The following is a 24,445-nucleotide window of genomic DNA, read 5'->3' as shown; positions in this document are numbered from 1 at the left end:
TCTCGCATTACGTGGTTGGCTCTTAATGCCCTCTGAAGTTGCCTAGCAAGCCACTCAGTCGTGAGAAAAGAAAAGACAATCACCATGAACTATGGTGGTTCAAGGAGAAGGTCCAACCAACATCTTCTCAGGGCAACTAGGGATTGTCAATAAGTGCAGGCCCACATCCTAAGAACAAATAAAAATAAACTGCACTAAGTTTAGGGTTTACCTGAGCTTCATTGCAAATCTCACGCCTTCTGCACTTGATCAATTTCAAGACAGAATGTATCTCGATGGAGGGGGACTCGTGAGAAATGTTCACCTTCCCATTTAGGACGTATTTTTGTGCAACAGTCAAAGTCTTTCTTTCTCTCTTAGCTTCCCCACTCCTCTACTGAAGGCTCAGACTGATGCTGGGACTGGTTCCACGGGCCCTTGCTGTTCTCCAGTAACTCAACCAAGTAGTCACTCCATGTGAGCTTTGAACGTGAGTATTGGCGAGCTAGTTAACCATGGAGGGCATCACACCCGAGCCCCCATCCTGTCCTCACCTGACCTGCGTATTTCCAGGTGGGGGTCATTCAAAAGCAAACAGGAGCAGGAGCCCTGACTCTTTCTTTAGCCCCAGGTGCAGTGAGATCAGCCATAGCTCCCGCTCACCTGGACTAAGTTCACCCATCCTACTACAGGCCGGTGTGTTTGACTGCCACCCCGGGGTGTGCAATTACCCATTCAGCCATCGGGAAAACAGCTTGAAATTATTTTCTTTAAAAGAAAGATCTTGCGTTTATCTAATGCCCTTCATGTCCCAAAGCACTTCACAGCCAACAAATTACTGTGCCATTTTGTAGGCTCTGATTTTGCCTGGGCCCATAGGGGCTGTTTTATAAGCCAATCAAAAATAAAGCAGTTTTATTCCAATTTCTTTCACCTGCTCTGGTTGCCATCAACTATCAACATTTCCCAATCCAATGGCTCAATTCCCTGTGATTCAACCTCGCTGTCCCTTCCTTTCTCTCTCTCTCTCTCTCCTCTCTCTCTCTCTCGCTCTCTCGCTCCTCTCTCTCTCTCTCTCTCGCTCCTCTCTCTCTCTCTCTTGCTCCTCTCTCTCTCCCACTCTTGCTCCGCTCTTTCTCTGTCTCTCGCTCCTCTCTTTCTCTCTCTCGCTCCTCTCTTTCTCTCTCTCTCTTGCTCCTCTCTCTCTCTCCCACTCTTGCTCCTCTCTTTCTCTCTCTGTCTCTCGCTCCTCTCTTTCTCTCACTCCTCTCTTTCTCTCTCTCTCTTGCTCCTCTCTTTCTCTCGCACTCTGGCTCCTCTCTCTCTCTCACTCTTGCTCTGCTCTCTCTCTCTCTCTCGCTCCTCTCTCTCTCTCCTCTCTTTCTCTCTCTCTTGCTCCTCTCTCTCTCTCCTCTCTTTCTCTCTCTCTCTCTCGCTCCTCTCTCTCTCTCACTCTTGCTCTGCTCTTTCTCTCGCTTCTCTCTCTCTCACTCTCTCGCTCCTCTCTCTCTCTCCTCTCTTTCTCTCTCTCTCTCTCGCTCCTCTCTCTCTCTCACGTTCTATCTCAATAATTAAATACCACTCGATAGTTAAGATTTTTCTATTACTCCTTTCCTTCTCTCCCTACCTCTTTTGCTAATCTTTTCTTCCATTCTTCTCTCCTCCCATTAACACAGAAGCTGTTATTTGATTTCCAGTCAAACGTGCAGCCGTCTTGACTCTAAAAGCGCAGTGTGGACAATCACCAGCCTATCCCGTCACTTTGCCCTGCCAATTTTAACCAAAATATCAATCCAAAGCATCGAAATCAAGCTGATGTCTGTAACTCAGCATTAGTTTCTCACAACTTTCTCTCGTTTTCCAATCTCTCCTTTTCTTCCTCTTTCACTTTGTTATTTCCCTCTTATTTCTTTCTCCACAGACATCTCTCTTTCACAGAATCATAGAATCTTACAGCACAGAAGGAGGCTATTTGGCCCATCGTGCCTGTGCTGGCTCTTTGAAAGAGCTCTCCAATTAGTCCCATCCCCCTGCTCTTTCCCCAATGCCCTGCAAATTTTTCCTTTTCAAGTATTTATCCAATTCCCTTTTGAAAGTTATTATTGAATCTGCTTCCACCGCCCTTTCAGGCAGCGCATTCCAGATCAGAACAACTCGCTGCCTAAAAAAAAAAAAATTCTCCTCATCTCCCGCCTCTGGTTCTTTTGCCAATTATCTTAAATCCGTGTCCTCTGGTTACTGACCCTCCTGTCAATGGAAACAGTTTCTCCCTATTTACTCTATCAAAACCCTTTATTGCTGGCTCTTTGTGATCTGTGTTAGCATATCCTCTCCCTTCCTGTCTTCACCCCCACCCTCCCTCCCCCGTCCCCCTAACCTTCCTTCCTCGCTCCCGCTCTCTGCCAAGTCCTCTGATACCTGAGGTCTGCAGGTGGTGAGATGTTTACAACCCGCAATTCCTCTGGATCGGATCCAGTGCTCCCAGTCATTCAGCACTGGAATCAAATCACTTCAGTCGAGATAATGAAAGCACGATGAAATTCAATCAGTGGCTTGGCCTCTCTCGCTGCCTTCAGAGTTTCCTGCACAACACGAACAACAGCTCTGAGTCGTTTGAAAGATTTGATCACTGAGTTTGCCGTGTCCTTTTTCCAGCCACCACCACAAAAAAAAACGTATAAAAAGGATTTTAGGATGAGGGATGGACAAAAGAGGGGAAAGAAAGAAGGAACATGGATGAATAATGAAAAAGAGTCCAACATTTTTGGGTAAATGGAGTTGAGGTGAAGAAAGAATTGCATTTATATAGCACCTTTCACAACCTCACAACGCCCCGAAGCGCTTTACAGCCAATGAAGTACTTTTGAAGTGCAGTCACTGTTGTAATGTAGGAAACGCCGCAGCCAATTTGTGCACAGCAAGATCCCACAAACAGCAATGTGATAATGACCAGATAATGTGTTTCAGTGATGTTTGAGGGATAAATATTGGACAGGACACCGGGGAGAACTCCCCTGCTCTTCTTCAAAATAGTGCCCTGGGATCTTTCTCCGGTTTAATGTCTCATCCAAAAGACGGCACCTCCGACAGTGCAGCACTCCCTCAGTACTGCACTGGGAGTGTCGGCCTATTATGTGCTCAAGTCTCTGGAGTGCTACCCGCTGAGCCTCAGCTCACACTTGCAGATACAGGTCAGCCGTGATCTAATAGAATGGCGGTACAGGCTCGAGGGGCTGAATGACCTCCTCCTGTTTCTATGTGCTGCAGGAGACTCGAACACCTCTGTGTGGTGTGTGCCATTTATACAGATGGGCGAAATCTGAGCATAGTAATTTGAAAGATCAAGACTTGGACAGGCTACATAGGAAAAGGGAGAGAGAGAGGGAAAGTCAGAACGCAGACTACCCTTGTGAGTAAGAACACTGATCTGTGTATACTGTGCCACACAGCTGAGCACACTCCCAGGTCCCACCCCCAATCTATGTTGACTTAGTTAATCGTAACTGGGGCATGGCATTTGGGGCTTTGCAATTGGTCTCAGTGCAAGGAATAAGTCACAGTCCTGATCCTGATTACAATCCACTGCTGGAAGGCCCACGTGTGTGAACGTCGGGCGAGAGTAGGATCAGGCTTGGCGCTGGTGTCCACCTCATGGTTGAATAGCTTGCCGAACTGCCTAGGCTCGTGAAGAAGAGCTGCTTGTGCAAGGCACCAATGGAACTGGTGGACGTATTCCTGGAGGTTTCATCACATGACCCCCAGCCGCCCCGCCCCCACACTCCCGCCATTGGATGTAACTCTGCATGGAGCCATGGTAGGGGTTGCCAACCCTTCAGGACTGCCCTGGAGTCTCCAGGAATTAAAGACTAATCTCCAGGACACTGTTGGGAGCAAAACCCCGGAGAAAAATCATAAGTTATAAAAATATCGGACATGGGGTACAAAACGTTATTTGACTGACAATCAAGAATCATCCAATTGGATCATCCAATCTGTTCACTTTCCGATTGGCAGTGGAGAGGCGGGGCACCGTAAGGATGGACATGTTGGGTGACCAATGGCGGGAGTGTGGGGGCGGGGCAGTTGGAGGCAGGAGGTCATGTGATGACACCTCCAGGAACATGTCCAACCAGAGTTGGCAACCTGAATCTATGCATTTAAGAGAAGAGGATGTAGGACAGAAATGGACAGCAGGAGAGGGAGAGAGAGAGCGAGGGAGAGAAAGAGAGAGAGAGCAAGAGGGAGAGGGAGAGAGAGGGAGAGTGAGTGAGAGAGAGAGAGAGAACCCGAGAGAGAGCGAGCGAGAGGGAGAGGGAGAGAGAGTGAGGTAGAGGGAGAGAAAGAGAGGAAGAGGGAGAGGGAGAGAGAGAGAGGGAGAACGAGAGAGAGAGGGAGAGGGAAAGTGAGTGAGAGAGAGAGAGGGAGAGAACGTGAGAGAGAGAGAGCGAGAGGGTGAGGGAGAGGGAGGAAGAGAGGGAGAGGGAGGAAGAGAGGGAGAGAAAGAGAGAGGGAGAGAAAGAGAGGAAGAGGGAGAGGGAGAGAGAGCGAGAGAGGGAGAGGGAGAGAGTGAAGCAAAGCAAATAAATTAAGTCAGAATGTCAGAGAGAAAGAAAAGCCAAAATAAACTGAACACGATCAACAAAGATTGAGATGCAGTAAAGCTAATTTTGAATGCAGTCCCTGGGCATTAGGAAGTGAAAGGTAGACCCTGACTGAGCAAAGGGCTCTCTCACTCTGTCAGCACAGTCATTCTTTAAAACCAAGTTCACCTTTTAACCAGAAAAGCTATTTATTGGTCATCTCCTCAATGCCATCTGCTGGGAAATAGGGTTTTTAAGGCCCCTCTTGGCCGCTAAAGATACAGGCCTGGGTCAGTTTGACCCTAAGTGACTCAACCCCGCTGTAAATATTCTATCAGAGCCATTATCTCTCCACCAGGCCGCCTTCTGAGTCCAGTCTGAGCTGAAAGTGTCTGAAACCTTCCCACTTCAGCAAAGATGCATCAGACACTCAATAATAATGATTGGCCCTCTTTCAAACTTCCTTCATTCTTGATGCAGAAGGAGTTTGAATCATCCTGCCTAGGGATGGTTTTTTTGCAAGTTAAAGGTCCTTTATAAATGCAAGTTTGTTTGTTTTTTTTTAACTTACGGTGGTTCATAGAATCGTTGAATGATACAGCACAAAAGGAGGCCGTTCGGCCCATCATGCCTGTGCCAGCTCTTTGAAAGAGCTATCCAATTAGTCCCACTCCCCCCTGCTCTTTCCCCAATAGAATCATAGAATGATGCAGCACTCACGTTGTGCATGCATCAGCCCCTTCACCATTCCACTCTCTGGTGTCCTGTCACCTCAGATGTAAAACACACTTCTGCTTAAATACAGAAACTTAAGTGAAGGGCCATGGTCCATAGTGCAGGACGTCACCAAGACGGGAAAGAGTAGGAGAGAAGATAAGGTACATTAAGCAGCAGTGGTTAAGTGTTGCCAAATGTTGGTTTTTAAAAGCCTCAAGATGATTGGAGAATGGAAAGACTGAGGGAGATGAGGAGTTCTACATTTCTTACATACTGGGAAAGAAAGAGTTAGAGAAAGGAGGAAGTCTTAATTCAACACAGTGAAGATGTAAGGAGGAGGAAGAGTATGTAGGACAGGGTAATTGTAGGTTTGTTTATAGAACTACTTGTTTCAAGCTGAGAAACTACAGCACATTCAGCCCATCGCACTTGTACTGGCTCTCTGAAAGACCTATCCACTAAGTCTCATTTTTACCTGCCCTTTCTCCATATCTTTTTACATTCTTCCTTTTCAAGTACTTATCCTATTACCGTTTAAGAAAGGCTCTGACTCAATCTTTTACTATTTACACTCTTAAAAGCTTTCAGACATTTTGCAAATCTCTTATCAGTTGCCTCCTTAACCTTCCCTGCTCCAGTAAGAAAAGGTCCAGCTTTCCAAGCTTGGATTAATTAATGTAGTTTAGTTTGTGTCTATCCAAGGGACAGTAGAATCTTGAGATTGGGCTGGAGTGAGTCTTTCAACTCGTGACAGTTGGTATGTTGCAGGGCTCGGAGCTGGCCTCAATTTGCTTCTATGATATCATATCATCCTCTCTGGCTACTGGCATGGTGCCGGAGGATTGGAGGACTGCTAACGTTGTACCGTTGTTTAAAAAGGGAGAAAGGGATAGACCGAGTAATTACAGGCCAGTCAGTCTGTACTCGGTGGTGGGCAAATTATTGGAAAAAATTCTGAGGGCAGTATTAATCGTCATTTAGAAAGGCACGGATTAATCAAGGACAGTCAGCATGGATTTGTTAAGGGAAGGTCGTGTCTGACTAACTTGATCGAATTTTTTGAGGAGGTAACAGGGAGGGTCGATGAGGGTAGCGTGTTTGATGTAGTGTACATGGATTTTGACAAGGTCCCACATGGCAGACTGATCAGAAAAGTAAAAGCCCATGGGATCCAAGGGAAAGTGGGTAGTTGGATCCAAAATTGGCTCAGTGGCAAGAAGCAAAGGGTAATGGTTGATGGGTGTTTTTTGTGACTGAAAGGCTGTTTCCAGTGGGGTTCTGCAGGGCTCAGTACCAGGTCCCTTGATTTTTGTATATTTATATCAATGATTTAGATTTAAATGTAGGGGACATGATTAAGAAGTTTGCAGATGATACAAAAATTGGCCGTGTGGTTGATAGTGAGGAGGAAAGCTGTAGACTGCAGGAAGATATCAGTGGACTGGTCAGGTGGGCAGAAAAGTGGCAAATGGAATTCAATCCAGAGAAGTGTGAGGTAATGCATTTGGGGAGGGCAAACAAGGCAAGAGAGCACACAATAAATGGGAGGATACTGAGAGGTGTAGAGGAACAGAAAGATCTTGGAGTGCATGTCCACAGATCCCTGAAGGTAGCAGGACAGGTAGGTAAGGTGGTTAAAAAGGCATAAGGGATACTTCCCTTATTAGCCAAGGTATAGATTATAAGAGCAGGGAGGTTATTCTATAAAACACTAGTTAGGCCACAGCTAGAGTACTGCGTACAGTTCTGGTCACCACATTACAGGAAAGATGTGATTGCACTAGAGAGGATACAGAGGAGATTTACGAGAATTTTAACTATGAGGAAAGATTGGATAGGCTGGGGTTGTTTTCTTTGGAACAAAGGAGGCTGTGGGGAGATTTAATTGAGGTGTATAAAATTATGAGGGGCCTAGATAGAGTGGATAGGGAGGACCTATTTCCCTTAGCAGAGAGGTCAATAACCAGGGAAGCATAGATTTAAAGTAATCGGTAGAAGGATTAGAGGGGAGCTGAGGAGAATTTTTTTTCATCCAGAGGGTGGTGGGGGTCTGGAACTCACTGCCTGAAAGGGTGGTGGAGGCAGAAACCCTCAACTCATTTAAAAAGTACCTGGATATGCACTTGAAGTGCCGTAACCTACAAGGCTAAGGACCAAGAGCTGGAAAGTGGGATTAGGCTGGATAGCTCTTTTTTGGCTGGCACAGACACGATGGGCTGAATGGCCTCCTTCTGTGCTGTAAATTTCTATGATTCTATATAAAATAAAGTATAAGAAAGAACTTGCATTTATATAACACTTTTCACAACCTCCGGACATCCCTAAGCTTTTTACAATCGAAGAATGGTGTTTTGGAGTGTAGTTATGTAGGCAATCATGGCAGCTGAATTTGCGAATGGCAAGATCCCAGAAACAGCAAATGAGATAAATAAGCTGTTTTGGGTGGTGTTGGATGAGGGAGGAAAATTGCCCAGGACCCCGGGAGAACTCCTAACTTTTGCTCGAATTGTGTCATGGGATCTTTAACAGCCTTGGTTGAACATTTCTTACACTTATGTTGACCCATGAGCCACTGGCAAAGTGACACGAGTCACTCCTTCCAATTTGAGATGAATGTTTGGGTTTTTATCTGTCTTGAGCTTTGTTACTCTAAAACTATCGATCTTTTTCAAGCTCAGAGCTGATTCCAATCATCTAACGCTGCCTACAGCTCTACAGTGACACAATCTATCCAGACCTTCTGACATCAGCTGCACGTCCAATGACATTGCCAAGGACCACACCTGTCAACCACCAATTCCCTCCCACCCAATCCAATGATAATGTCTTGCAGTTGAGGGAAAAGAACTATAGAGGCTGATTTTCATGTAGAGCGAAGATTGACCCGATTTCACCAGCAGGAGTTTCATGCCGTTTTCATGGTAGGATCTCACCTGTCCTAATATCTCCTTATGTGACTCGCTGTCAAATTTTGTCCGATAATCGCTCCTGTGAAGCACCTTGGGACGTTTTACTATGTTAAAGGCGCTATATAAATGCAAGTTGTTGGTGTAATGGCGTATCAATGAATATTTAGGGATGTTCTGTGAAGTATCAATTAAGCAACAACCAGTCTGCATGATGGAGTTTGTGAGCTAACAGAGAGCTGTTGTATGTAACATTGTTCAAATCCATAACAAGGCTCAATTTTGCATTTCTTTTGAAGCTGAAATATTAGGTTCCCTGATAACGACACTAAGACTCAACATCTCTCCACAGCACCATGGCTGAGATAGGGAACTCAGGAGGGTGAATAAACACAAGCAAATCTTCTATTCATTGCATGCTTTGATTTCATAACATCCTGTATCATTGTCATACCTTGTCCCACTCCAGAGTCTTGAGCACATTATCCAGGCTGACACTCCCAGTGCAGTACTGAGGGAGTGCTGCACTGTCGGAGGTGACGACTTTTGGATGAGACATTAAACCGAGGCCCCGTCTGGCCTTTCAGGTGGACGTAAAAGATCCCACAGCGCTATTTCGAAGAAGAGCAGGAGCGTTCTCCCCAGTGTCCTGGCTAATATTTATCCCTCAACCAACATCACTAAAAACAGACTATCTGGTCATTTATCACATTGCTGTTTGTGGGATCTTGCTGTGCATGTTTGGTTACTTCAAAAAGTACTTCATTGGCTATAAAATGCTTTGGGACGTCCTGAGGTCGTGAAAGGCACTGTATAAATGCAAGTTCTTTTGTCATTGGCATGTCAGTGATTGTGATATTATTTACATCAGTGTCGCAAACCTAATTAAAAAAAAATCCAACAACAGGAAGTGTTTTTGGCCATTGTCACTAATTGGTTAAGTAATGGAAAGCAGAGCCAGTGATATCAAGGCCGTTCACTCCTTTCCCAGGCTGTGTTTTCAAGGCAGCTCTCATTGATCTATGCCCTACTTCTGATATCAGAAAATGTGACTGCAGGATCGGGCAGGAGCCGGGGGGTAGATTTTAAAGGTCCCTCGCTGATTTCAGCTCCATGTTCATACCGTGCCCCTGTAAATTCACCGGTCCCACACTCCAAACACTCAGAGGGAGCCACGAGTGGCAGATCAGGACTATTCTGTTGCAGCCCTGATCTCCAACCCCCATTCCTCTCAAGCAAAAAATACGACTTAGGGCACGGCAATGTAGTGGTTATGTTACTGGACCAGTAATCTAAAAGGGCCTGATCTTAGAACATGAGTTCAAATCCCACCATGGCAGTTTGAGAATTTAAATTCAGTTTTTTTTTAAAATCTGGAAATAAAAAATGCCAGCATCAGTAAAAGTGACCATGAAGCTGTCGGATTGTCGTAAAAAACCCAACTGGTTCATTAATGTCCTTTCAAGGGAAGGAAACCTGCCGTCCTTACCCGGTCTGGGCTCCAGTCCCACACCCAACATGATTGACAATTAATTGCCCTTTGACGTGGCCTCAGTTGTATCAAACCGCTGGGCGGCCCACCACCACCTTCTCAAAGGGCAACTGGGGATGGGCAATAAATGCCGGCCTGGCCAGCGACGCCCACATCCCCAGAATGAATTAATAAACAAAATATACCCTTTACATATTAATGAACTTTTCAATCTTGGCATTTCATTCCCTCTGTAGTGTAAATCTTCATTTTGCAATCCCATCAGAGCAGTTTTAACGTAGTCAATAACCCATTTAATTAGGACAAAGAGGAATTTATATACAGAGTAAAGCTCCCTCTACACTGTCCCATCAAACACTCCCAGGGCAGGTACAGCACGGGTTAGATACAGAGTAAAGCTCCCTCTACACCGTCCCATAAACACTCCCAGGGCAGGTACAGCACGGGTTAGATACAGAGTAAAGCTCTCTCTACACTGTCCCATCAAACACTCACGGGGCAGGTACAGGGTTAGATACAGAGTAAAGCTCCCTCTACACTGTCCTATCAAACACTCCCAGGGCAGGTACAGCATGGGTTAGATACAGAGTAAAGCTCCTTCTACACTGTCCCATCAAACACTCCCAGGGCAGGTACAGCACGGGTTAGATACAGGGTAAAGCTCCCTCTACACTGTCCCATCAAACACTCCCAGGGCAGGTACAGGGTTAGATACAGAGTAAAGCTCCCTCTACACTGTCCCATCAAACACTCCCAGGGCAGGTACAGGGTTAGATACAGAGTAAAGCTCCCTCTACACTCTCCCATCAAACACTCCCAGGGCAGGTACAGGGTTAGATACAGAGTAAAGCTCCCTCTACACTGTCCCATCAAACACTCCCAGGGCAGGTACAGGGTTAGATACAGAGTAAAGCTCCCTCTACACTGTCCCATCAAACACTCCCAGGGCAGGTACAGGGTTAGATACAGAGTAAAGCTCCCTCTACACTGTCCCATCAAACACTCCCAGGGCAGGTACAGGGTTAGATACAGAGTAAAGCTCCCTCTACACTGTCCCATCAAACACTCCCAGGGCAGGTACAGGGTTAGATACAGAGTAAAGCTCCCTCTACACTGTCCCATCAAACACTCCCAGGGTCAGGTACAGCACGGGTTAGATACAGAGTAAAGCTCCCTCTACACTGTCCCATCAAACACTCCCAGGGCAGGTACAGCACGGGTTAGATACAGAGTAAAGCTCCCTCTACACTGTCCCATCAAACACTCCAGGGCAGGTACAGCACGGGTTAGATGCAGAGTAAAGCTCACTCTACACTGTCCCATCAAACACTCCCGGGACAGGTACAGCACGGGTTAGATACAGAGTAAAGCTCCCTCTACACTGTCCCGTCAAACACTCCCAGGGCAGGTACAGCACGGGTTAGATACAGAGTAAAGCTCACTCTACACTGTCCCATCAAACACTCCCAGGGCAGGGACAGGGTTAGATACAGAGTAAAGCTCCCTCCACACTGTCCCGTCAAACACTCCCAGGGCAGGGACAGGGTTAGATACAGAGTAAAGCTCCCTCTACACTCTCCCTATACCCGACCTCAACAAAGCGCCCCCTAGGTGCACCGGTGGGATATTTCCAGTTTCCACACAAGACACCCTTGTGTCCTTTTTAAGTGAGACTGACAATTATGCGCCAATCTTTGCCCATAAGTGAACACTTCATGCTATGGACTCATATCCTCTAGAAACTGGGATGAGAGTGCCCAGAAATCATTGACTTACAACCCTTGCACCTTAACCCAAAGTAGACTTTCATCCAGTCGAGTTGGGCTGGGCACTGAGGTTGAAAGGTTAGCTTCCTCATAACAACACAGTTGAAACAAGCAATTCAGAGGAGTTGGCAGAGCAGATCACAACCCCAAGTCTCGAAGCTCCTGTGTTGCCCGATTTTCATCGCTCCACCATTGGCGGCCGTGCCTTCAGCTGCCTCGGCCCTCAGCTCTGGAATTCCCTCCCTAAACCTCTCCGCCTCTCTCTCCTCCTTTAAGATGCTCCTTAAAACCTACCTCTTTGGCCAAGCTTTTGGTCACCTGTCTTATGTGGCTTGGTGTCAAATTTTTGTTTGATAACGCTCTTGTGAAACACCTTGGGGTATTTTATTACGTTAAAGGTGCTATATAAATGCAAGTTGTTGTTGTTGGTATCAAACGTTGGTACCTGATGTACATAGTGTTGTAAAATAAAAAGGGGCTTTGCCCTGAAATGGGTAAAATATTTTCATTCTGGTCAATGGGAATTGGCTGATTCACCCTTCCTCAGTGTTCTATTCACATTGAGATCTCGCTTCCAGTACTGACGACAGCTGTTAATTCAGCCCACACCGGCTCTGGGATCCGCTGAAATAATCTTCGGTTTAAGCATAAACCTGCTCCTGATCTCAGAACAATTCATCTGTTTTTTTTTCCCTTCTTTGCATCTTTATTTTAAGAACTAATTACAATTTGCAACCAAATCACTGGAGCACAAACAGCCCGTGTCAGGGATGGTTAATGGCAGTAGGGAGCAGTTAAAAAAACGATTTAATCTTCCTGTATAACTCTCCCGACTCAGACAGTGGGCTAGAAATTGGACCTCGTTACATCTGCTTAACGGGTGTAATATGGGTGCAAAATGGGTGTAAAACAGGTGCAAAATGGGTGTAAAACAGGTGCAAAACGGGTGTAAAACAGGTGCACTGAGGGCCAGTTTCAGGGAACAACTGTTTCCAGGAATTAATCGTCCTTTCTACGGCCTCATGTCATTGTTTCATTTCTCTGTTTTTCTCTCTTTTTCATTCTATCTCTCTGCTTCTCTTTCTTTCTGTGTTCTTATCTTCCTTGTCTCCCTCCTTCACTTTTGCTGTCTTTCTCTGTCTTGCTCTCTCCTTCTGCCCCTTTGTCTATCTCTCTTTTACTCTTTTTCTCTTACTCACTTTTTCACTTTCTCTCTCCCTCTTCTTCCCCTCCCTCTCTCAATATCCCACTTTCTTTCTCTCCCTCCTCACTCCCCTTTTCTCTTTCTCGTTTCACTTTCTCTCTCTCTCTTTGTCTGTCTGTATCTTTCTCTTTGTATCTCTCTCTATGTCCATGTGTGTTTCTCTCTCCCCCTTTCTCCTCTCCCTCCCTCTCTCTGTCTCTCTCTTTATCTTTGTCTATCTGTATCTTTCTTTCTCCCCTTTCTCTTCTCTCTCTGTCTGTGTGTGTCTCTCGGCCCCTTTTTTCCTCTCTGTCTGTCTCTCCCTCTCTGTCTCACTCCCTCTTTCTCTCTCTCTCTCTCTCTCCCCTTTTGCTCCTTACAGACTCCAGTCCAGACACTGCAAGTAACCCAACAAGAACACTGTGTCCTGCTCCACCTTACCTATTGTGTGGAAGCGGATGTTAAATTTGAAGGTGATACTGTGTGTGCTGTCTATCCGAACATGGCCAGAGGGATTGAGTCGCACTTAATAAACAGAGATCATGTTACTTCCACACAAAGAAGGATTTTTCTTATACTACTGTGCAGCAACATGCTCTGTACCTCTGTAAATATATTAAACAAATTAAACTCTGGGAATGCTGAATCCTTAAGCACCATCTCAAATACCTTTGGATCTACTCATTAGATGTTAATGTAGTTTTACTAGCCTCCACAGCCAGTATCTGTAATGGGCTGGTTTCATGACTGGACGCCTTTCAGCACCTATCGCGTCCTAGGACCTGATTTAATGTGCACCTTATATTCAGGTCGCCAAATCCAAAACCGGATAACGGACAGAACGGAGCCGTGGCAGGGAGGGTGCGATCGTGGCAGGAGTTCCGGTGTTTGCTAACACAGGACGAGCACTGGGAACCTCGTCAGCTCCCAGTTAGCTCCACATTAGGAGCTGGGAGAAAATGGACTTCCGCTGTGGAAATCTAACCCCACGGGGGCAATTTTAATCTAGCCCGTCGGGCGGGAATCCCACGGGATCGGGTGGAACGCCCGTTTTACACTCCGGCCAATATTGCTCTCCGTTGATTTCAATGGAGTGTGAAATCGGGCGGGATGTAAAACCAATGTTGTACCCGATCCCATCAGTTTCCTGACGGGCGGGGTAAGTTATCCTGCCCATATACCCTAGCTAAGTATACACGATGCATACAAATTTAGTGTGGCTGTGCAGGAGTGTACATACATAGTGTTCTTTCAGTTCTGACACTGGAGCCCAGCATCCATTTCCCACTGGGATGAATTTCAACATGGCTCCCAAAAATGGCCAAGACTCTTCTATGTATCTGTCACATCCAAGATTTGTCACATCCGACATCTGTCACATCCATCTTCTGTCACATCCAACATCTGTTCCATCACACATCTGTCACAGCCAACATCTGTCACATCGCTCATCTGTCACACCTGACACCTGTCACACCCAACACCTGTCACATCCAAGACCTGTCACATGCAACACCTGTCACAGGCAACATCTGTCACGTCTAACATCTGTCACATCCAACATCCATCGCACCTGTTGCATGCAACACGCAATCAAGCAGAATAACGGAATATAGGAACAGGAGGAGGCCATTCAGCCCCTTGAGCCTGTTCCGCCATTCAATTAGATCATGGTTGATCTGTATCTTAACTCCATCTACCCGCCTTGGTTCCGTAACCCTTAATACCCTTACCCAACAAAAATCTATCAATCTCAGTTTTGAAATTTTCAATTGACCCCCAGCTTTTTGGGGGGAGAGAGTTCCAGATTTCCACTCCCCTTTGTGTGAAGAAGTGTTTCCTGACATCACTCCTGAATGGCCTAGCTCTAATTTTAAGGTTGAACCCCCTTGTTCTGGACTTACCCCCTCCTGATAGAGAGCCTTTGGTCTTGGTGAGCCCACACAGACTGAGAACAGAACTCAACTTGAGGGTTAGGCTTTGAAAGGTCTATTATTTGAAGAAAGCATTTAAATTTCTCTTCAAAAGAAAAGGCCCACCATTCTTGCACAGTCAAATGATTAAGGGACCTTTCTCTAGCAAATGTAATTTATAAACTCACCATAAAATACTGTTGGACGTTAAAATCAGAGGTTGTACCTCCACTAAAATAGAGGAACTAAAGACAAGTACATCACGTGTTCCTGTATTGGTATCCCACAATGCCATTTGGGCATGGTACATTCTAGAAATCGCCTATTTTTCTCTCTCATTTCTCAGATTCGACTGAACTGATTTTAATCTTTTTTTTTCCTTAGTAACTATTTTTTTTTGCGGCAATGCAAATTTGAGACCTCCCAGCCGGGATTGGCGAGTTCTCTCACCTCCCACCTTCAGGCCAACACTACCGGTGCAGTAGTGAGGGTGTGCCGCACAGTCAGAGGTGGCGTCTTTCAGGTGAGACGTTAAACCGAGGGCCCGTCTGCCCTCCCAGGTGGACTTAGAAGATCCCAGGGCCACTATTTCGAAGAAGAACAGGGGAGTTCTCCCCAGTGTCCTGGGCCCAATATTTACCCCTCAACCGACATCACTAATACAGATTATCTGTTCATTGTCTCATTGCTGTTTGTGGGATCTTGCTGTGCGCAAATTGGCAAATTGCGCGATAGAAATGCAAGTTCTTGTGGCGATTTCAGGGGTCCAGAGGAACCTGGGTACTTTGAGAAGTTGGGGGAATCAAAAAGGAGGAGGAGGGCTGGTCGGGAGAGGGTTAAACGCAGCCAGAGGCAGGAAATGTCTCAGATAATGACTCCTCTGATGAACATCTGCGACTTTGCATCACAAACCACTCATCTCTGGGATGAAAGGCAGCATTCTTTCCCTCGCTTTTATGGAACATTAGCCACTCTCTGCATTGCCTAATAAGCTAAAAAAAAAAGTATAATATAAAAAGAAAAAATATCGATTTTGTGTTTGTCTGCAGCTGTTTGTCCGAGATCCAGGGGAAAGGAATCTCTTCAGAATGTCCCTTCACAAATGAACATTCATCACTTGGGCTCCATCTCAATTAGTAAGCAGCAAAATGTAACTTTTTAAAAAGAAATTGATGATTTATGGTGTCTGGACAATTAAGACACTGGCTTTACAATCCAGTGGTCTGATTTATGTTCAATACTTTCTCCGCCTCCTCCTTCCTTTGGCCTCCCATAAGCCACATGACCAAGATGGCGGACAGGTGACCTGCTTCTAGATCTCGGAAGCTATTTCTGGGTATATGGGGGGGGTGTGGGTGGGGGGATAGATTGTCGTCTGCACGGCCCAGGGGCAAAGCACCTGCCTGGGCAGCGCGTTACATGGAAAGAAACGGGCGTGCTCCACCGATATCTACCTGCTCGATATTCCTTCCCCACGTTCCACTGGGCGATACAGAGGAGAAACTACCCCTCCCTCCCCCAAAGATTAAACTAGAGAAGCTGGGATTGTTCTCCTTAGAGCAGGGGGAGATTTAATAGAGGTGTTCAAAACTCTGAGGGATTTTGGTAAGAGTAGATAGGGAGAAACTATTGCCACTGGTCGGAGGGTCGGTAACCAAAGGTCAGAGATTTAAAATAATCGGCAAAAGAACCAGAGGAGAATTTTTTTACGCAGCGAGTTGTTATGATCTGGAATGCGCTGCCTGAAAGGGCGGTGGAAGCAGATTCAATAATGACTTTCAAAAGGGAGTTGGATAAATACTTAAAAAGGAGAAAATTTGCAGGGCATTGGGGAAAGGACAGGGGGGGGATTGGGACTGATTGGATAGCTCTTTCAAAGAGCCAGCACAGGTACAATGGGCTGAATGGCCTCCTTCTGCACTGTATCATTCCAAGAATTCAGGTTGTGAGGAAAGGTTAAGGGAGTTGAACCTCTTCTCATCGGAGAAGAGATTTCGAGATGATCTCATCGATATTTTCAGGATTATATATGAAGGAAATTGATGGAGTTGATCAGTAGAAATTGGTCAGTGTGGTAAAAGTTTCAAATAAAGGGTTAAAAGTAAGCAAGTAAGAAAGAACTTGCATTTATATAGCACCTTTCACGACCTCAGGACATCCCAAAGTGCTTCACAGCCAATTAAATACTTTTTGAAGTGTAGTCACTGTTGTAATTTAGGGAAACACGGCAGCCATTTTGCGCACAGCAAGATCCCACAATCTGCAATGTGATAATGATCAGATCATCAGTTTTTAGTGACTTAGGAAGTCAGGGGAAGCTTTTTCACCCAGAGGGTAACGGTGTTAGCAGGAAATAACGCTGAACAATATAGGCCAACTTAGAAAGCTAGTAAAAGCTGACCAAGAGCCCTCAATATAGCCCTATGACAGATGAAACCAAATAATTGCAATGAAAGTGCAGTGGGACCACGGACTTGTAAATGGAACTGTTGGAATATCCAACATTGCTACACTTGTGTTGAAGGGAAATAAACATAAAAGGCAGTAAAATTGAAGTCAATTGGAAAGAAATTCAGGAGGAGTGTAAAACAATTCGTTATCGCCTGTTTTGCATAATCAAGACCAATTTCACCCACAAAGACATAGAATCTTAGAATCTTACAGCACAGAAGGCGGCCATTCGGCCCATCATGCCTGTGCTGGCTTTTTGAAAGAGCTATCCAATTAATCCCACTTCCCCTGCTCTTTCCCCATAGACCTGCAAACTTTTCCTTTTCAAGTATTTATCCAATTCCCTTTTGAAAGTTATTATTGAATCTGCTTCCACCACCCTTTCAGGCAGCGCATTCCAGATCAGAACAACTCACTGCGTTAAAAAAATTCTTTGCATCTCCCCCTCTGGTTCTTTTGCCAATTATCTTAAACCTGTGTCCTCTGGTTACCGACCCTCCTGCCAATGGGAACAGTTTCTCCCTGTGTACTCTATCAAAACCCCTCATAATTTTGAACACCTCTATTAAAATCTCCCCTTTAATCCAAGGCGATTCTTTAGCCCCGGGCGTAAGACTGGCGATGAGGACTGGGCGGTTTCTAAAACGGGCGGCCGACAGTCTTACTCCCCGTCGACAAGTTGAAAAATCTACCACTACGCAAGAAAGAAAAGATTTGCATTTTACACAGCGCGTCTCAAGACCTCAGGACGTCCCAAAGCACTTTACAGCCAATTAAGTACTTTTTGAAGTGCGGTCACTGTTGTAAGAAACGCGGTGGCCAATTTGCGCACAGCAAGATCCCACAAACAGCAATGAGATAAATGACCAGATTTAATGAGCTGTTTTAGTGATGTTGGTTGAGGGATAAATATTGGCCCCAGGACACCGGGGAGAACTCCCCTGCTCTTCTTCGAAATAGTTCCCTGGGTTCTCTTATATCCACCTGAGAGGGCAGACAGGGCCTTGGTTTAACATCTCATCCGAAAGACGGCACCTCCGACAGTGCAGCACTCCCTCAGTACTGCACTGGGAGTGTCGGCCTGGATTATGTGCTCAAGTCTCTGGAGTGGGGTCTGTAATTGTTGTAAGTTGTGTTGAACACTGACTAGGAACTACAGGGCTCTGCCTTAATGTTTAAAAACCTGATTAAAACTCTTATTGCCGATTCCTTTTGGTTCCGAGACTTTAACCCAGAAAGTCAAAGGTCAACAACAGCAAATAACTGAAAATGTAAATGGTGGGCTTTTTTGGGGGGGTACGGGAAGGGATAGATCGACAGTCACCGACACTCGTCCAGTACCATGCTCACTTGGCCATTCTCTGTGCATGAGCCCAGAGGGGGAGTTTTGGCCAGATATTCGACCATAGAGGGCTTCACAGCTGAGTCCAATCTTGGCCTTACGTTAAACCTACGCACTTTCTAATAGGAGTCGCTGGGCAGTGAGCAGGAGCAGGGAACCCTGGGCTGACTCTGAGCCCTCCCGACCCCTGCCTGACATCCAACTCAGACCCTGGGCGAATTGAACCCTGGGATCTTCCTGCTCAGTCGCACATCAGTGATCAGGTGAGCCACCAGGTGAGCTTGGAGTAGCTTGAGGAGCCCGGTGCGGGGAGGGGTGAAAATCACCTTCAGCTGCAGCACACAACAGATATATTGGCCGGCCGATATACACCCACCTACCCCCCATCCCACCAAACTCTCCTTTCTACTGCCCCGATTTTTGCGCTCCGACTGAAATTGAATTTTACTCCCCTCCCCCTATCTTTGGGCAGATTCTCCCCACATCAGGAGAATTCCTTTGGATCGGATGATGTGTTAATCGCAGAATGAATGAGTGGCAGAGGCAGAGACCATCGCAGTGAAAGGTGGATAATCCTTTGAGGCAGAGGGCTGAGGGGAAGAGAACCCATCACATCAAGCATTGGAAGAGGAAAAACACACACTAAAGAAAGCATCTGCAAGCAGTTTTTCATGACGACCAGACATCTTTAACAGGTAGAGGACCAAAGGTAGTTGGTTATCGATTCACAACTCAGTAAATGGCGGCTCTAGGGGAGTATTTAGGGGTGTTATTGTTAGCCTGATGCAGACAGTCGCACACACACACATACAGGCACTGCTTATAGTATGCTTTTTCAGGCCTCACCGGTGTATAAAAAAAAAACTGCCTTCCCTCCCCAACTTTTTCCCTCTAACACACATAGAACAAGGAATTCCCTTTCTGGAGCCTTGAACACATCCCAGTCTATGCCAGCAACCTGCCATCCTGACGCAGGAACCAAAACAAGTAGGAACACAAAGATGGGATTGATTCGCCTCAACACTGGGAAGGCTGTCAAGGTCGCGCAGCTGCTGAACCCCACTGAAACCCTCTGCAATTCAGAAAGGTCAGAGGTCAGCATGTTTAAAAGGTTATTTCCTTACAAAACGAAGAATGGGACTCACAAAGCAGTACAAGAGGACAGCCACCACAGTCAGCCCCGTCTTATTGCTGATGAATAGTAATACACTTTCTGAATAATGGTTCCTTGTGTTGTGCCTCCTACATGTACAAAGCTCGCTATGGAATTACACAAATGACAGTCCCATTATCACATCACAGCGAGCCAAACAGAGAGGGTGCAGGGCTCAGAAATGCCTGACTCACCGATTCCACTCAAATTTATTTCCCGCAACATTATTCAATATACTGGGTACCCCTTACCCGCCTCGAGTACACACAGGGGTACCCCAGTAAGACAGTGTGTTTACTATAGTCTATTATTTGTATTATGTTACATTATATTGTATTATGTTATATTATATTATATGTTGTAATGGTATTATATTATATTGTTATTGTATATTATATACTATATTACATAATATAGTATATTCATTATATTAAATGATATTCATTATTTCATTGTATTTATTATATTATATATATTATATTATTTTATTAATTACATTACATTATATTATATTTGCAATTATATAATATATACAGGAGTGTTATTCCCAGTAACACACGGTGTGTTATTATATAATATATACAGGAGTGTTATACCCGGTAACACACGGTGTGTTATTATATAATATATATACAGGAGTGTTATACCCAGTAACACACGGTGTGTTATTATATAATATATACACAGGAGTGTTATACCCAGTAACACACGGTGTGTTATTATATAATATATATACAGGAGTGTTATACCCGGTAACACACGGTGTGTTATTATATAATATATATACAGGAGTGTTATTCCCAGTAACACACGGTGTGTTATTCTATAATATATATACAGGAGTGTTATACCCAGTAACACACGGTGTGTTATTATATAATATATATACAGGAGTGTTATTCCCAGTAACACACGGTGTGTTATTCTATAATATATATACAGGAGTGTTATACCCGGTAACACACGGTGTGTTATTATATAATATATACAGGAGTGTTATTCCCAGTAACACACGGTGTGTTATTATATAATATATATACAGGAGTGTTATTCCCAGTAACACACGGTGTGTTATTCTATAATATATATACAGGAGTGTTATACCCGGTAACACACGGTGTGTTATTATATAATATATACAGGAGTGTTATTCCCAGTAACACACGGTGTGTTATTATATAATATATACAGGAGTGTTATACCCAGTAACACATGGTGTGTTATTATATAATATATATACAGGAGTGTTATTCCCAGTAACACACGGTGTGTTATTATATAATATATATACAGGAGTGTTATTCCCAGTAACACACGGTGTGTTATTATATAATATATATACAGGAGTGTTATACCCAGTAACACACGGTGTGTTATTCTATAATATATATACAGGAGTGTTATTCCCAGTAACACACGGTGTGTTATTATATAATATATACAGGAGTGTTATTCCCAGTAACACACGGTGTGTTATTATATAATATATACAGGAGTGTTATACCCAGTAACACACGGTGTGTTATTATATAATATATATACAGGAGTGTTATACCCAGTAACACACGGTGTGTTATTATATAATATATATACAGGAGTGTTATTCCCAGTAACACACGGTGTGTTATTATATAATATATATACAGGAGTGTTATTCCCAGTAACACACGGTGTGTTATTATATAATATATATACAGGAATGTTATACCCAGTAACACACAGTGTGTTATTATATAATATATACAGGAGTGTTCTACCCAGAGTTTCAGGCTGGGATCTAATCGAGGGGTTCGGGGGGTTTATATGAAGAATAACAGATACCCACGAGTGAGTTACAGGCTGGGATCTAATCGAGGGGTTTGGGGTGTTTATTTATAGAATAACAGATACCCTGGAGTGAGTTACAGGCTGGGATCTAATCGAGGGGTTCGGGGGGTTTATATATAGAATAACAGATACCCGGGAGAGAGTTACAGGCTGGAATCTAATCGAGGGGTGCGGGGGGGTTTATATATAGAATAACAGATACCCTGGAGTGAGTTACAGGCTGGGATCTAATCGAGGGGTTCGGGGGGTTTATATATAGAATAACAGATACCCGGGAGTGAGTTACAGGCTAGAATCTAATTGAGGGGTTCGGGGGGGTTTATATATAGAATAACAGATACCCTGGAGTGAGTTACAGGCTGGGATCTAATCGAGGGGTTCGGGGGGTTTATATATAGAATAACAGATACCCGGGAGTGAGTTACAGGCTAGAATCTAATCGAGGGGTTCGGGGGGTTTATATATAGAATAACAGATACCCAGGAGTGAGTTACAGGCTGGGATCTAATCGAGGGGTTCGGGGGGTTTATATATAGAATAACAGATACCCGGGAGTGAGTTACAGGCTAGAATCTAATTGAGGGGTTCGGGGGGGTTTATATATAGAATAACAGATACCCTGGAGTGAGTTACAGGCTGGGATCTAATTGAGGGGTTCGGGGGGTTTATATATAGAATAACAGATACCCGGGAGTGAGTTACAGGCTGGAATCTAATCGAGGGGTTCGGGGGGTTTATATATAGAATAACAGATACCCAGGAGTGAGTTACAGGCTGGAATCTAATCGAGGGGTTCGGGGGGTTTATATATAGAATAACAGATACCCGGGAGTGAGTTACAGGCTGGAATCTAATCGAGGGGTTCGGGGGGTTTATATATAGAATAACAGATACCCGGGAGTGAGTTACAGGCTGGAATCTAATCGAGGGGTTCGGGGGGTTTATATATAGAATAACAGATACCCAGGAGTGAGTTACAGGCTGGAATCTAATCGATGGGTTCGGGGGGTTTATATATAGAATAAAGTGGTTGATAACAGTTGTCTGAGGTGAGATTACTGCCTCTTAGAGACTTTAGTTTGTTTGATCTTTCTCATAAAATCTCTGTCATTCTGCACCCAATGAGGGACGGTGAGCTTTGAATCACTGATACATGGGAACGGTCCTGCCTGTGATGTGAGCACATCGAGTAACGGATTACAGCTGATTACCTGGAAATGTAGTTGTTGGCACACACTGTCAAACAATTCTGCTAACTCACAGATTAAAGAGCAACATTCAGAATTTGGAATGTGTCACTGTTTAGCAAAAAACGTCACAAACTCTCGGAATGAGTTTGGATTTTCAATTCCTCATCTTCCTCAAACTTTTCCCTTCCTTCTACAATCCACAGGCCTTTAAAACCCAAACTTGGCGTCAGCAATCTGCAACCACTGGGGTCAATCTTGTCACCTCTCCTACCCATTTCACCCCTGGCAGTGTCCTGATTTTGGGGAAACCCTGCGCCCCACCCCCTTCCTGTTACCTCTGCCCCCTCCATTCGAAAATCTTCACCAATGAGCACTTCTGGTGCTTAAGTCCCAACCAATCTTGTGATTTGTAAGCCTCAATATTTTTATGACAATATTGAGACCTCTCCTTTTTATTTATGTAGCGCATTTAACAACCTCAGGACGTCCCAAAGTGCTTTACAGCCAATGAACTACTTTCGAAGTGTCGTCACTGATGTAATAATAGGAAACACAGCAGTCAATTTGTGCACAGCAAGATCCCACAAACAGCAATGTGATAAATGACCAGATAACCTGTTTTTTGGTGATGTTGGTTGAGAGATAAATATTGGCCCAGGGCACAGGGGAGAACTCGCCTGCTCTTCTTCAAAATAGTGGCCATGGGATCTTTTACATTCACCTGAGAGAGCAGATGGGGCCTCGGTTTAACATCTCATCGAAAGATGTACCTCTGGCAGTGCAGCACTCCCTCAGTACTGCACTGAAATGTCGGCCTGGATTACATACTCAAATCACAGGAATGGGACTATGAACCCATGACCTCTGACTCAGACGGTAAGAGTGCCAAGCACTGAGCCACAGCGAACTTTTCGCGAAGTTGTGGTAACAGGCCCTCTACCAAAAGCCTCACACAATCACCTCAGTCGTGCTGAGGCCCGCCCCAATATCACAATGTTTGGTTTCTTCTTTAAAGTCGTAAAATATTATAGAAAATTAGTTGGTGGGGAGGCGAAAAAAAATGAGAAAACTTCCTCAAACAACATTAATGGCAAAATGTTATCCTGAGGACATGCACCATAGGGAGAGGGGTAACAGCTTGCTCCTTAGTGGGATATAACCCCCAATATCATTCTCTGCCGGCTGCCCATTTGCCTCCTCAGGTTTATCTGTGGTGGGAAGCTGATGTCGACTGTTCTTCCCCTGAGCTCCAGTTTACCTGAGAGGCTCCAGGCTCTAAGGAGCTAGGCCTTAACTTTTTGCAGCTTTCCACATGAACCAAAGATCGTTAAAACAAAAAAAAAAGTTTGTTTTCTTGTTATCTTTAAAGAAGCAAAACACTATTATCTCTGTCGCCGAATGCACAACACAGTTTCACAAACCTTTTAGATCCAGAAAACAGGATATTGTACTTCCCCCACCGTAAGCCTTACTGGCAGTGGATTCCACTTGTCTGGCAGTTGAGTAGGCCCCAAAATCCAACTGCTACGTGAGGTAAATTTGGACGCATCTGGCATGTTCACCACAAGCAAAAGGAGACGGACAGCAACAAGACTGAAAACATGTTGGTTGCTCTGTGACTCTGTCCCTGCTGCTGTACAGGGCTGCTTTTCATTTTAACAAGTTTTTCCACATTTGATCACATGGTTTCGGTTCACCTGGGCCCGAACAAAGGGGACACACAACTAGGCCCCAAAGTCTTATCTAACTTACCATTCATACTGCAAAAATTGGAAACACAAGTCGGATTGTTCTGGGCCTCTGTCGCTTCTAAAAGACCTCACTGTACATTAAATTCATTGTTGCCCCGCTCTAAGCTGAAAACCACGCCAGGCCCAGCACAATACTGGTCTTATATCAGAGCAGTGGTGTGTATAAAGGCCGCCCTGTGTGATGCATTGATGTGG

General features: G+C 44.8%; 1 long non-coding RNA gene across 1 annotated transcript in view; it reads right to left on the bottom strand.

Moving 5' to 3' along the window:
* The window catches only part of LOC137305325 (uncharacterized), an 88,479-nt gene extending 64,371 nt beyond the window's left edge, over positions 1–24,108 (bottom strand). The window contains exon 1 of the long non-coding RNA XR_010958702.1: positions 23,921–24,108. This is a non-coding gene — a long non-coding RNA (uncharacterized lncRNA). The remainder of the gene's footprint in view (positions 1–23,920) is intronic.
* Positions 24,109–24,445: the final 337 nt, after the last annotated feature.

The sequence above is a fragment of the Heptranchias perlo genome, chromosome 40 (genome assembly GCF_035084215.1).
Source record: "Heptranchias perlo isolate sHepPer1 chromosome 40, sHepPer1.hap1, whole genome shotgun sequence".
Lineage (NCBI taxonomy): Eukaryota > Metazoa > Chordata > Chondrichthyes > Hexanchiformes > Hexanchidae > Heptranchias > Heptranchias perlo.
The sequence above is the reverse complement of the archived record's forward strand: the minus strand, read 5'-3'. Positions and strand labels throughout refer to the sequence as shown.